A 12080-nucleotide genomic window follows, 5' to 3' on the forward strand; every position below is an offset into this window, starting at 1 on the left:
AGTTCATTTCTTGAAAAAAATCAAATGGAATCATATTTGTTTATTACATGGCATTATTTCTATTTGACCAGACATGGATTTTGGACTGGTCTTTTTTTCACCATAGGTTCCTTTAAATAACCCACATTTTCTTAACTCAATATAGACGTATAGACAGCTCATTTTAGTATGAGAAAGTAATACCTCAGTGTGTTTTTCTTTGTCACAGCAATGGTTGTGCATTCTTCTTTGTGAATTCTGATGCATCAATCCTGTCTGTGACAACACTTGCCTTTTCCTTTATAACAGGTGCCAACTACATTATATTAGAATGGGCAACGCCTGATGAGACAGATGTCTTTATTCTTAAAGCATACTCTTGTGTCAAGGACAGCAACTGCAAGAAAAGGAGAAAAAACCCTTCAAACTCTTGGTTGTAGCTGCAGTGATTTTAGACTGTTTGGGGAAGGCACAAGAGTTATACATTAATTTAAAGAAAAATTGAGTTTTAGATCCCCTAATAAAAACCATATTTTTCTGAACTCACTAACCAGAGAGATCCCCATTGCCATATAACCATGGTTACTACTTTAGAAAGGGCAAATAGAGAATACTTTTTTCTATTAATTTTGAGACAGGGTCTCACTCTATAGTCCTTACTGGCTTGGAATCCATTATTTAGCTCAGGCTGGCTCTGAATCACAGAGATGCTCTTTCCTCATCCTCTTTGATACTGGGAGTAAAGGATGGAGCACCATCTCTGGCTGTAGAAGCCTCTCATCACCACAAACTCTTCAGTGGGACAGTGGTGCTAAGGTGGTGGGAGGAAGTGGAGTGACAATCTGCTTTCCCACCCCAGCACTTTCTCAGAGAAACACCGCAGCCTAAGCCCCTCACTTGCTCACCCTAAACCCATCTTCCTGAGTTCTGTCTCATAGCCTTTCTCTACATTTTAGGGGTTCTGACTTCCATTGTGTATGGTTGTTTAAAGAGCAATGCTCTAAATACAACATTGGCCTCTACAATGATCATCACCCTTCAGACTCTGTAGACATGATAACCTCCAGGTTTTGTTTCCTTTTGTGGAGGGGTCAGAATTTGGTATGATTTTGAGAGGATGCTTCATGTATTCTATGTTCCCTGGTGAATTATTTGCAGCCGGTTTTCTAGTACCAGGAAGGCTAACAGAAATCAAGTTTTGAATGAACTTTGCTGTGTTTGTTTTTTTAATGACATCATTAACCTAAGTACTGGTATGTATATGTATGTGTATGTGCATGTGTATACATATATAGAGTTTTTCTCCTATTTGTTGTTGATCATTTTTAATGTTTGTTTTATATTTTCAGATTGACAGGATCTAGAGTCACTTGGAAGATGGGCTTCTTTTATGCCTGTTGGAGATTGTTTTGATTGTGTTAATTTGTGTGGAATAACCCATTTACCTGTGGCTAGGACAATTTCCTGGGCAGGTATTATGGATCATAGAAAATGGAGAAACAAAGGAAGCATGTCCTAATTCATTGCTCTCTGATTTTGGACAGTGGCTTATGGTATTTTCCTTTCCAGTTGCTATGACAAAAAGTTCTGACAAAAATGACTTAGGAGAGAAAGGGCTTAGTTCATAATTGGAAGTTTCAGTCCATCATTACAAGAAGATCAAGGTGGCAGGAATAATTGAATAATTTAGTAATTATGACCACAATCAAAAGAATACACACACATACACACACACACACACACACACACAGAGAGAGAGAGAGAGAGAGAGAGAGAGAGAGAGAGAGAGAGAGAGAGAGAGAGAGAGAGACAGACAGAGAGGGGCAAAGACTGACAGAGGCAGAGTCAGACAAATACAGACAGGCAGACAAACAGATGTAGAAAGACAGAGAGATAAATACAACCAAAGTAAGACAAACAGATGTAGAGAGATGGGGGATGGGGGACTTGCATTCCAGTGCCTAGCTTGAGTTCTGCACTCATTTACAATCCAGGCCCTAAACCAGGAAATGCGCCTGTCTTCCTTTCTCAGTTAATGGAGTAAAGACAATCACCTATAGATAATCTAGACAATCTGTCACTGATATTCTCTTTCATACCACTCTAGATTGTATCAAGTAGGCAACAATATCCATCAGGTGGATACAATGTGACCAGCTACTTCAGCTCCCATTGCCCTGGCTTCCCTGCCACAGTGTATATATACTGAGCTGGGAGATAAAGACTACCTACATTTGTTGTTTTTTTTCAGAATATTAAATCCATATCAGAAATAGAAACGGAGACAATTGCTAAGCAGAAGAGGTTTAATACAATAGGATTGTTTCAGAGAGAAGGAAAGCCCAAGAACACAGTTCGTTCCATGTTTCCCTGATCTAACAGATGTCTAAGGTATCCATTGTTTTCACAGAGCAGAAAGCCCACAAAGACAGAGCCTGGACCAGGATGTATTATCCCAGTCCCATATTCATTCTCATTCCATCTAGGCACACTCCTGGCTGAGCACTGCATCCTGCTGCTCTGTAAGAATCAACTTCTGCCTTTTCCTTTATTAAATTGTGTTATTCACAAGAAAGATATAGCTATGGGCACTGTGTGAAGTAATTCAGTTACATTCTGTGTTCTGAAGCTCCTTATGCAGTGATGCTGGTATCTACTCAGCCTGCCTGGGCTGCAGCATTTCAGATTTATCAAGGTAGGGGCTGGGTTGATCTCAGGCATTTTTCACATTCTAATTCTGATCATTTTACCATGGTGGACAACTAGCCATATTTTCCCATCTTTTGTTCTCTAAGAATCATTCTCTTTTCCCTTATTTGCAAAGAGACCCTGAGTCCCAGACAGACAGGAGGGAGAATCAGCAGAAAGCTATCATAAAGTAGAACAAAGTTAGCTGGAAGCTAATTGATCATTGTGGCACAAAGGGGATACAGAATATCTCAAGTGTGTCACAGGCTAAACACGCAGTGCCCTTGGCACTGATCACATCTTTTGATTCTTTGAAGCCCCAGCCTCTAGTGCAGACTTTGTTTTGATCAAGAACATAGCTTTCCCTTTTATCAGGGTCTCTGACACTGACCCCTGAAATATTCACCAGGAATCTACCTACAGTTGCATTCAGAGTCCCTTCATATTATTCTATGAAAGCAAAGCCGCATTTTGCTGAGTTTAAAATCTAGTTTTCTGAAAAAACAAACAAACAAACAAACCCCTGGGAAGTGTGTTGTCTCTTGAAAATTTTGTGATGGGTCATTGAACATCAGATGTCTTTCTGTAGGGTTTAATCCTACAACTTCTAGCACAAGGGATAGATCTGTCTTACTGTTATGAAACTTGGGATATGTATTGATATTGTATACAGAGGGTCTCAAAGTGCCATGTCTCTCCTCCTGATTCTATTTTCTTTCCACTCCCAACCATGTATCTCAAATTTGTGCATAAAAGACAGGCCATTGATATTAGTCAATTGGAAATGAAATTCTTGTTAAGAGGTCACAATGGACATTAGTGTCTTCCCTTGTCCTTCTAACCAGCTACCTTGGCCTGATCAATGGAAGGTTGGAGCGCTATTGTCTTACACAATTGGCATATGGTCTCTAGATGGACTCTGAATGCAACTGAAGGCAGATTCCTGGTGAATATTTCAGGGGTCAGTGTCAGAGACCCTGATAAAAGGGAAAGCTATGTTCTTGATCAAAGCAAAGTCTGCACTAGAGGCTGGGGCTTCAAAGAATCAAAAGATGTGATCAGTGCCAAGGGCACTGTGTGTTTTGCCTGTGACACACTTGAGATATTCTGTATCCCCTTTGTGCCACAATGATCCATTAGCTTCCAGCTAACTTTGTTCTACTTTATGATAGCTTTCTGCTGATTCTCTCTCCTGCAAACCACACATAAATGGTATACCTCTTAATAAAGTTCCTTGGCATAAGGCATCAGCTCATGCAAAACCAATTGACCTGAAATTTTCTTTCTTCTTTGTTCCTCTCCAGTCCTCTACTGTCAGATACCTGTAACCAAAGAACAGACTAACTATGTCAGAAAGGTAGAAGAGAGGCCATTTGGGTCATGGGGAAATTGCATGTTGAGACCCATAGTAGGTAGGGAAGGTGGGAGTTGGGGCCCCAGAGTTCTGTGTCCTGAAATCCTCATCTTTGCCTCAGTTTCAAGGGAGAAAATGGATCTAGTCTTAATGATATGCATGTTTAGCCTTTAGGGAAAAAAAGAAAGAGTTTGCAGATTTAAAAATGTTTTTGCCAGAGCCATGTTGTACAGTTTTATAGTATATGTATAGTGAGAGAGGCAAAACATTTGCTAGAGAGAATGCTAAGTGGATCACCTTTTCAGTTCTTGCTCACCTATTATTGGCCTGTAATTTCCCCCAAATGCATCAATTTCCAAAAATACCATTTTACATTTTGTCCCTGCAGTGTTTGAAAACCTGTAAGTTTCTTCTCTCTCTCTCTCTCTCTCTGTCTCTCTGTCTCTCTCTCTCTCTCTCTCTCTCTCTCTCTCTGTGTGTGTGTGTGTGTGTGCATGTGTGTGTGTTTCCTTTTGATGTCACACCAAGCATTCTTAAGTTTTTTTTTTCTTAGATTTCATGACGCTCTCTGTTCTGTCCTTTCAGCATTGTGCCAAACCCATACCTCTAGGTTTCCTACATAGCCATATCACAACTCACATCTATTGGGCCTTGACTTACTGAACATTGGTCATGTGATCGTGACTCCTTTTTATTCACAGGGACATTGTGAGGAATAAATTGAAACATGAGCCCTTGTTCTTTTCATTTCAAGTCTGTGCTTCCTAAGCTCGGCCTTTCAAGACATGCATCATCTCTCACCAAGTTACCTAATCTAAAACATCAAGTTCATATTCCCCATTAGCCAAGTGTATTGCAGTCATGTGTTAAACAGTCCTGTGAAAGGTTGTTGAGTGAGTGCCTGTCTCCTGATAGACATCTATCCTCTTGGTGAGCTATTCCTGCCTTGGAGTAAAGAAGAATGCTTTCTACAAAGAATATTTTCTAGATGACAATGAGAAGAAGGAGGTTAAAGACCTTGGAAATATCTATTAGTAGCTCTTCGTTCTGGCCAGGCTCATTGCCTATACCTAGGACTCAGGCTGAAGCCCCTGTTGCTAGTTGGCTTCAGGCTTTTGAGCCTTGGAATGCTGTCCTATTGATTGCTCCTCAGATCCAACACTAATTTTTCACCTGTTTTATGACCCAATGGACCCAGCTCTGGTCAGGAGTTCAGCAGGTCTCAGTACTTACCTGGGTTTATCTGAAAGCAGAATAGAGAGAGGATAAACAGCAGAAAGCAGGAGATCTTCATGATTGATGCACACTGAGCTGATTAAAGACAAGGCCAAAGCTAGAAAGCTTAGCTCAAAGATGAATCCAGAATACAGAGTGCATCTGTAATAATAGAAGGGCAGGAATAAGTAACCCCAAAGTTGAGCTTTAAGAGAGAGGTGGCAATCTGAAGTAATGCTTCAATAGCCAACCTCTACAGTGTTTATCCTGAGGTGTCTCAAATCTTGAGGGCATTCTTTCTCTATTGCCTGCACCTACATTTTGCTCGAATGCTGGAAATGCTAATTACCTCTTATCTGAACAGTAATCATAAATGTTCCATAGAAAACACAGAATTTATTTAAATGTAATCGCCAAGGTTTTTGAACTTATACTAATTACACATTAGTTGATTTCACCCATAGTTTGTTCCCTACTATATTTTCAATACAGGACATGGATAGGAGGCAGAGGGAGATGTCTTCCCCAGACGTTCATATTATTATGATGTAAATGCCACCATTTAAGAAATATTGTGGATACATCACAAACTTTTAGAGAAAAATAGTCATGAAATTATCCCTGCATAACAATAATTTACTACAAATGTACCATTCTAAATCCTGGACAGAGTCAATAAAAAGAAAACTGGAAACAAGGAACCTGGTTCTGTCTGTTATTTTTTTGTCATCCCTTTTAAGTCTGGTTTCACTGACACATAGCTGTCTATGCTTTTCAATCTCTGGGGACAGCACTAGACTGTTATCACAGACATTTAAATAACTAAAAATATGCTAATACCAAATATTAAAATATTTAATTTGATTTTTGATTTTTTGATAGGGTACTTTTTACAAGCTTAAGTGTTAAGCTGTTGATATTATCCCAATGTCATCACTATAGATGACTCTAAGTCTTATAATGTACTTTGTCCCTGAATATAAATGTTCTCTGTGCTACAAATGTAGGGATCTTCTCACTGTAGATCCAAACATAGTCCCACTCTGAGTTTTGGCTCTTTTCTGTCTTGTAGTATAAAATACCTCACCCTTCACTTACTTTTAGGTTGTTTGAAACACTAGATCCTTTTTCTTAAGACTATCTACAACTCTCTCTTATACTGATTCTCTTAGGAATCATTTCCTGGTTTCTTTCACTCCTGCTCTCTTTAGATTAGCAAAAAGATCTGGAATGTCAACTAGTGTCATCTGTGGGCAAAAGTGTTTCATAACATGTCTTAATTAGGGTTTTACTGCTATGAACAGACACCCATGACCAAGGCAACTCTTAAAAAGAACAACAATTAATTGGGGTTTATTTACAAGTTCAGAGGTTCAGTTCATATCATCAAGTCAGGAGCAATACAGTGTCCAGGCAGTCCCGGGGTTGAAGGAGCTGAGAATTCCACCTCTTGTTCTGAAGGAAGCTAAGAGAGGCTTTTAGGCACCTAGGATGAGGGTCCTAAAATTCATGCCTACAGTGATACACCTACTTCAAGGCCACACCCCTAATAGTACCACTCCCTGGGCCAAGCATATATAAACCATCATGTACCATGCCATTCTTTGTCTTTCACAGAGGGAGTGCTGTAGTACCTGTGTCTCTCAGGCTGAGGCTGATCCTCTGCTGTGGTTTGTTTTAGTCAAGACTTTTATTCTTCCCTTCTAGGTTGAACTTTTTACAGACTAGCCTTAGAACAATCTGATAGTTTATATTGATGATTATATTCAGAGTTGTAAAATGCTTCTGCCTCTTTATTTCTTTCAGGTCTACTGACTATGAAAAAAGTTTTGTTAGAAATAGAATGTAGATATTGATAATATGCTATAGTGAGTGATCCAAACTACCAAACATCAAGTAATGGTGTTCATCGCAGTATACTTTCCTTTTGATAATAGCCTATCAATGTGATGAGAGAATATTCACTAGACATTTCCATGAATGGAGTCTATAGTCAAAATACTTGCAGTTTTATTATGTTTGAAATTTGTCCTCATCTTACATTTATATGATGAGTCCATTACTGACATACAATGTTTCTCTTCTTGTAGCCATGACCACCCAAGGGCACATGGGAGTATTTTGGCTTATAGTTTAAGAGACACGGTCCATCGTGGCATAGAGGGTGTGGAAGGATCATTTAATCACATTGAATCCACAGTCACGAAACAGAGATGGAACTAGGCATTGTTGCATGATGGTTAGGATCTGGGTTTGTATCTCAATACCTACTTACGAGCTATCTTACTTGCATTGCTTGTGACCCCCCTGCTAGGAGGTGTGGAGCTGTATGACAATAATAGGATCACTGGGACTTTTTGGCTAGCAGCTTCACCTGAATAAACAAACAAACAAACAAACAAACAAAAAAGCAAACAATGAACTCTAGGCTCAGTGAGAGATTCTACCAGAAAAGCAGACCATGATAGAGCAGGACATCTAATGTCTTTTGTGGGCTTTGTGACCTAATATATGTGGCCAAACATACAACAACACACATTCATACATTGCAACATCAACACACACACACACACACACACACACACACACACACACAGCAGACTGGAAGAGGCTTATTTTTCTAATCAGATGTAAAGACCTACTTCTAACATCATCCCTTCTCTATTGAGCCTCTCCTTCCTAACTAACTGCTGACCTCATAGGTTACTGATATATCATAATACAAAATATACTCATTCCAGCGTCAAACCTCTTTATACTGTTTAATAGTGCATGCATTGTTCAAAATCCAATGTTCATGTTTCTGTTGAGACTCAAAACAGTTTTTAGAGTACGAGTCCATATAACAGAATAAAAACAAATGACATCATCACAAAGTTCAATGGTAGTGGATAAATGGTCCCTTTCTAAAAGGAAAGAGTGTGCCTAGGAAAGATACAACCTCAGATTCATTCAGTGAACTTAGAAACTAATGGATACTGGGGGATAGGAAAGCCAATCATTGACACAACAGGTGAAAAAAGCTAAAATCAGATAAATATGTCCAGAAAATAGACAATAATAATTTTTCTTAGATACATATCATAGTAAGAAAAATATAGTGTAAGACATTGCTATAATTGCATCTGTATTATGAGCACACATCCCTCATTTTTATGGAAATCATCTTCTTAGGCATCTACTGTAGAAGTGAATATTGAAGTGAACAATGGAAACATGACATTATGTCAAGAAGACAAAGAACAGAAATAAAGAGGTATTAGAAACACTCCGCTAAATGTTCAAAGTACATTCATGGGAAAGGCAGACTCAAGAGTAAACATAGGCTACATGTCAGAAAGAGAAAGCTGTGAAAAAGCTAAAGCCAATCCTTCTCAAGTTCTCCTTTCATTAGTTTACATGCAGTAGCACTTTCCCTTTACACGCTTGAAAATTTGAAACAAAGCAAAGCAACAAGGTTTTTCAATGAAGCCATGCCCAGCCCAAACATTAATATATTTTATTTGTGTTTATTTTGTTTTATTGTTGAGGATTTAATACATTCCTGTATTATATTTTTAAATTGTTATTGTTCTCTCTATACATACATATATAAATATATACATATACATACATATATAAATATATACATATACTCAAACACACAAAAACACATGCATGCACATATATGCATATATATGAATATATAATAATAATAATAATAATAATAATAATAATAATGCATAAGTATATGAATAAACTAGTTGAGTTAACTTAGTGTTACATGTAAGTGTATAATATCAGAGCTGACCAGTTGATATTAGATAATCATTTAAGGGTTATTTCCAATCTCCTAGGACTTATTATTATTAGGTGTATAGGTGGGCTTTGGGTCCTTCTTTGCTTAAGATTTGCCCAGTGTGGAATTCCAGTCTCTTGTATCTGCCTTCAGATCAATATGTATAACTCTTCACTCCTGCAACACCAAGTCTACTTACATGGTACCATACTTCCTATCATGATGATAATGGACTAAAAAGCTGAAACTGTAAGACAGCCTAAATAAAATATTGCCATTTACATGAGTTGTTCATGCATTACCACTGATAATGGTGTCTTTTCCAAGATTTAAAATTCTAACTATGACAGAGTTCATACCAGCAACTGACTGGGCTATTGTTGCAATAGGCCTGACCATGTTTTTGTTTAGAAGAATATGGACTTTGGCATTGTGGATTAGAAAATTAGTTGAATGCTATAAGATGGGACTTAGTGGACTATCCTAGAAGGAACATGGAAGTTAGTGTTGTTGAGGGTTCTCTTTTGAGGCTACATGTTTAGACATACACACAACACCAAATCTTTTCGAGTTACAATGTGTTGTTTAGGAAATACGAGATAATTTTTTACGATGCGTTATTTCTTCTCCTAAAGTTTAAGTATTTCCAATACGTACATATTTGTCTTTACTCTGCAACACTGTATTTCCTTATAATGTGGTATTTTTATATATTCTTTAGAGAAAAAAATCTCCTGTGCATTCTCTTTTGAGGCTACATGCTTAGACATACACGGAACACCAAAGCTTTTCGAGTTACAATGTGTTGTTTAGAAAAAACAAGATAATTTCGCACAATGCGATATTTCCTTAAAACGTGGTATTCTGACATATTTTTTCGAGAGAAAACTCTCCTGTGCGTTCTCTTTTGAGGCTACAAGCTTAGACATACACACAACACCAAATCCTTTTGAGTTACAACGTGTTGTTTAGGAAAAACAAGATAATTTTGCATGATGCATTATTCTCGTAAAGTTTAAGTGTTTCTAATATGTACCTATTTGTCTTTATTCTGCAAAACTGTATTTCCTTGTAACATGGTATTCTTACATATTCATGTGAGAGAAAACTCTCCTGTGCATTCTCTTTTGTGGCTACACGCTTAGACATACATGCAACACCAAAGCTTTTCGAGTTACAACATGTTGTTTAGGAAAAACTAGATAATTTCGCACGATGCGGGATTTCCTTAACACGTGGTATTCTGACATATTTTTTCGAGAGAAAACTCTCCTGTGCAATCTCTTTTGAGGCTACAAGCTTAGACATACACGCAACACCAAATCTTTTCGAGTTACAACGTGTTGTTTAGGAAAAACAAGATAATTTTGCATGATGTGTTATTTCTTCTTGAAAAGTTTAAGTATTTCTAACACATACATATTTGTCTTTATTCTGCAACACTGTATTTCCTTATAACGTGGTATTCTTACATATTCTTTCGAGGGAAAATTCTCCTGTGCATTCTCTTTTGAGGGTACACTCTTAGACATACACACAACACCAAATCTTTTCGAGTTACAACGTGTTGTATAGGAAAAGCAAGATAATTTTGCACGATGCGGGATTTCCTTGAAATGTGTTATTCTGACATATTTTTTCGAGAGATAACTCTCCTGTGCGTTCTCTTTTGAGGCTACAAGCTTTGAGTTGACATACACGCCACATCAAATCTTTTCAAGTTACAACCTGTTCTTTAGGAAATACAAGATAATTTTTTAAGATGCATTATTTCTTCTCGTAAAGTTTAAGTATTTCCAATATGTATGTATTTGTCTTTACTCTGAAACACTTTATTTTTTTATAACGTGGAAATCGTACATATTCTTTCGAGAGAAAACTCTCCTGTGCATTCTCTTTTGAGGCTGCATGCTTAGACATACACGCAACACCAAAGCTTTTCAAGTTACAACGTGTTGTTTAGGAAAAACAAGATAATTTCGCACGATGTGGGATTCACTTAAAACGTGGTATTCTGACATATTTTTTTCAAGAGTAAACTCTCCTGTGCATTCTCTTTTGAGGCTACACGCTTAGACATACACGCAACACCAAAGCTATTCGAGTTACAACGTGTTGTTTAGGAATAACAAGATAATTTTGCATGATGCCTTATTTCTTCTCGTAAAGTTTAAGTATTTCCAATACGTATGTATTTGTCTTTACTCTGCAACACTGTATTTCCTTATAACGTGGTATTTTTAAATATTCTTTCGAGACAAAACTCTCCTGTGCCTTCTCTTTTGAGGCTACACGCTTAGACATACACGCAACACCAAAACTTTTTATAGTTACAACGTTTTGTTTTGGAATAACAAGATAATTTCGCACAATGCAGGATTTCCTTTAAACGTGGTATTCTGACATATTTTTCGAGAGAAAACTCTCCTGTGGGTTCTCTTTTGAGGCTACCCATTTACACATACACACAACACCAAATCTTTTCAAGTTACAACGTGTTCTTTAGGAAATACAAGATACTTTTTAAGATGCGTTATTTCTTCTTGTAAATTTAAGTATTTCTAATACGTATGTATTTGTCTTTACTCTACAACACTGTATTTCCTTATAACGTGGTATTCTTACATATTCTTTCGAGAGAAAACTCTCCTCTGCGTTCTCTTTTGAGGCTACACGCTTAGACATACACGCAACACCAAAGCTATTCGAGTTACAACGTGTTGTTTAGGAAAAACAAGATAATATCTCACGATGCAGGATTTCCTTAAAACGTGGTTTTCTGACATATTTTTTCGAGATAAAATTCTCCTGTGGGTTCTCTTTTGAGGCTACACATTTAGACATACACACAACACCAAATCTATTTGAGTTACAACGTGTTTTTTAGGAAATACAAGATCATTTTTTATGATGCGTTATTTCTTCTCGTAAAGTTTAAGTATTTCTAATATGTACGTATATGTCTTTGCTCTGCAACACTGTATTTCCTTATAACGTGGTACTCTTACATATTCTTTTGAGAGAAAACTCTCCTGTGCGTTCTCTTTTGAGGCTACACGCTTAGAC

At 37.5% G+C, this 12080-nt stretch overlaps 1 pseudogene; it reads right to left on the reverse strand.

Annotated features, from left to right (window-relative positions):
- Positions 1 to 245: 245 nt before the first annotated feature.
- LOC127668966 (beta-defensin 37-like) lies at positions 246 to 5315 on the reverse strand (annotated as a pseudogene).
- Positions 5316 to 12080: the final 6765 nt, after the last annotated feature.

Source organism: Apodemus sylvaticus, chromosome 18 (genome assembly GCF_947179515.1).
Source record: "Apodemus sylvaticus chromosome 18, mApoSyl1.1, whole genome shotgun sequence".
Lineage (NCBI taxonomy): Eukaryota > Metazoa > Chordata > Mammalia > Rodentia > Muridae > Apodemus > Apodemus sylvaticus.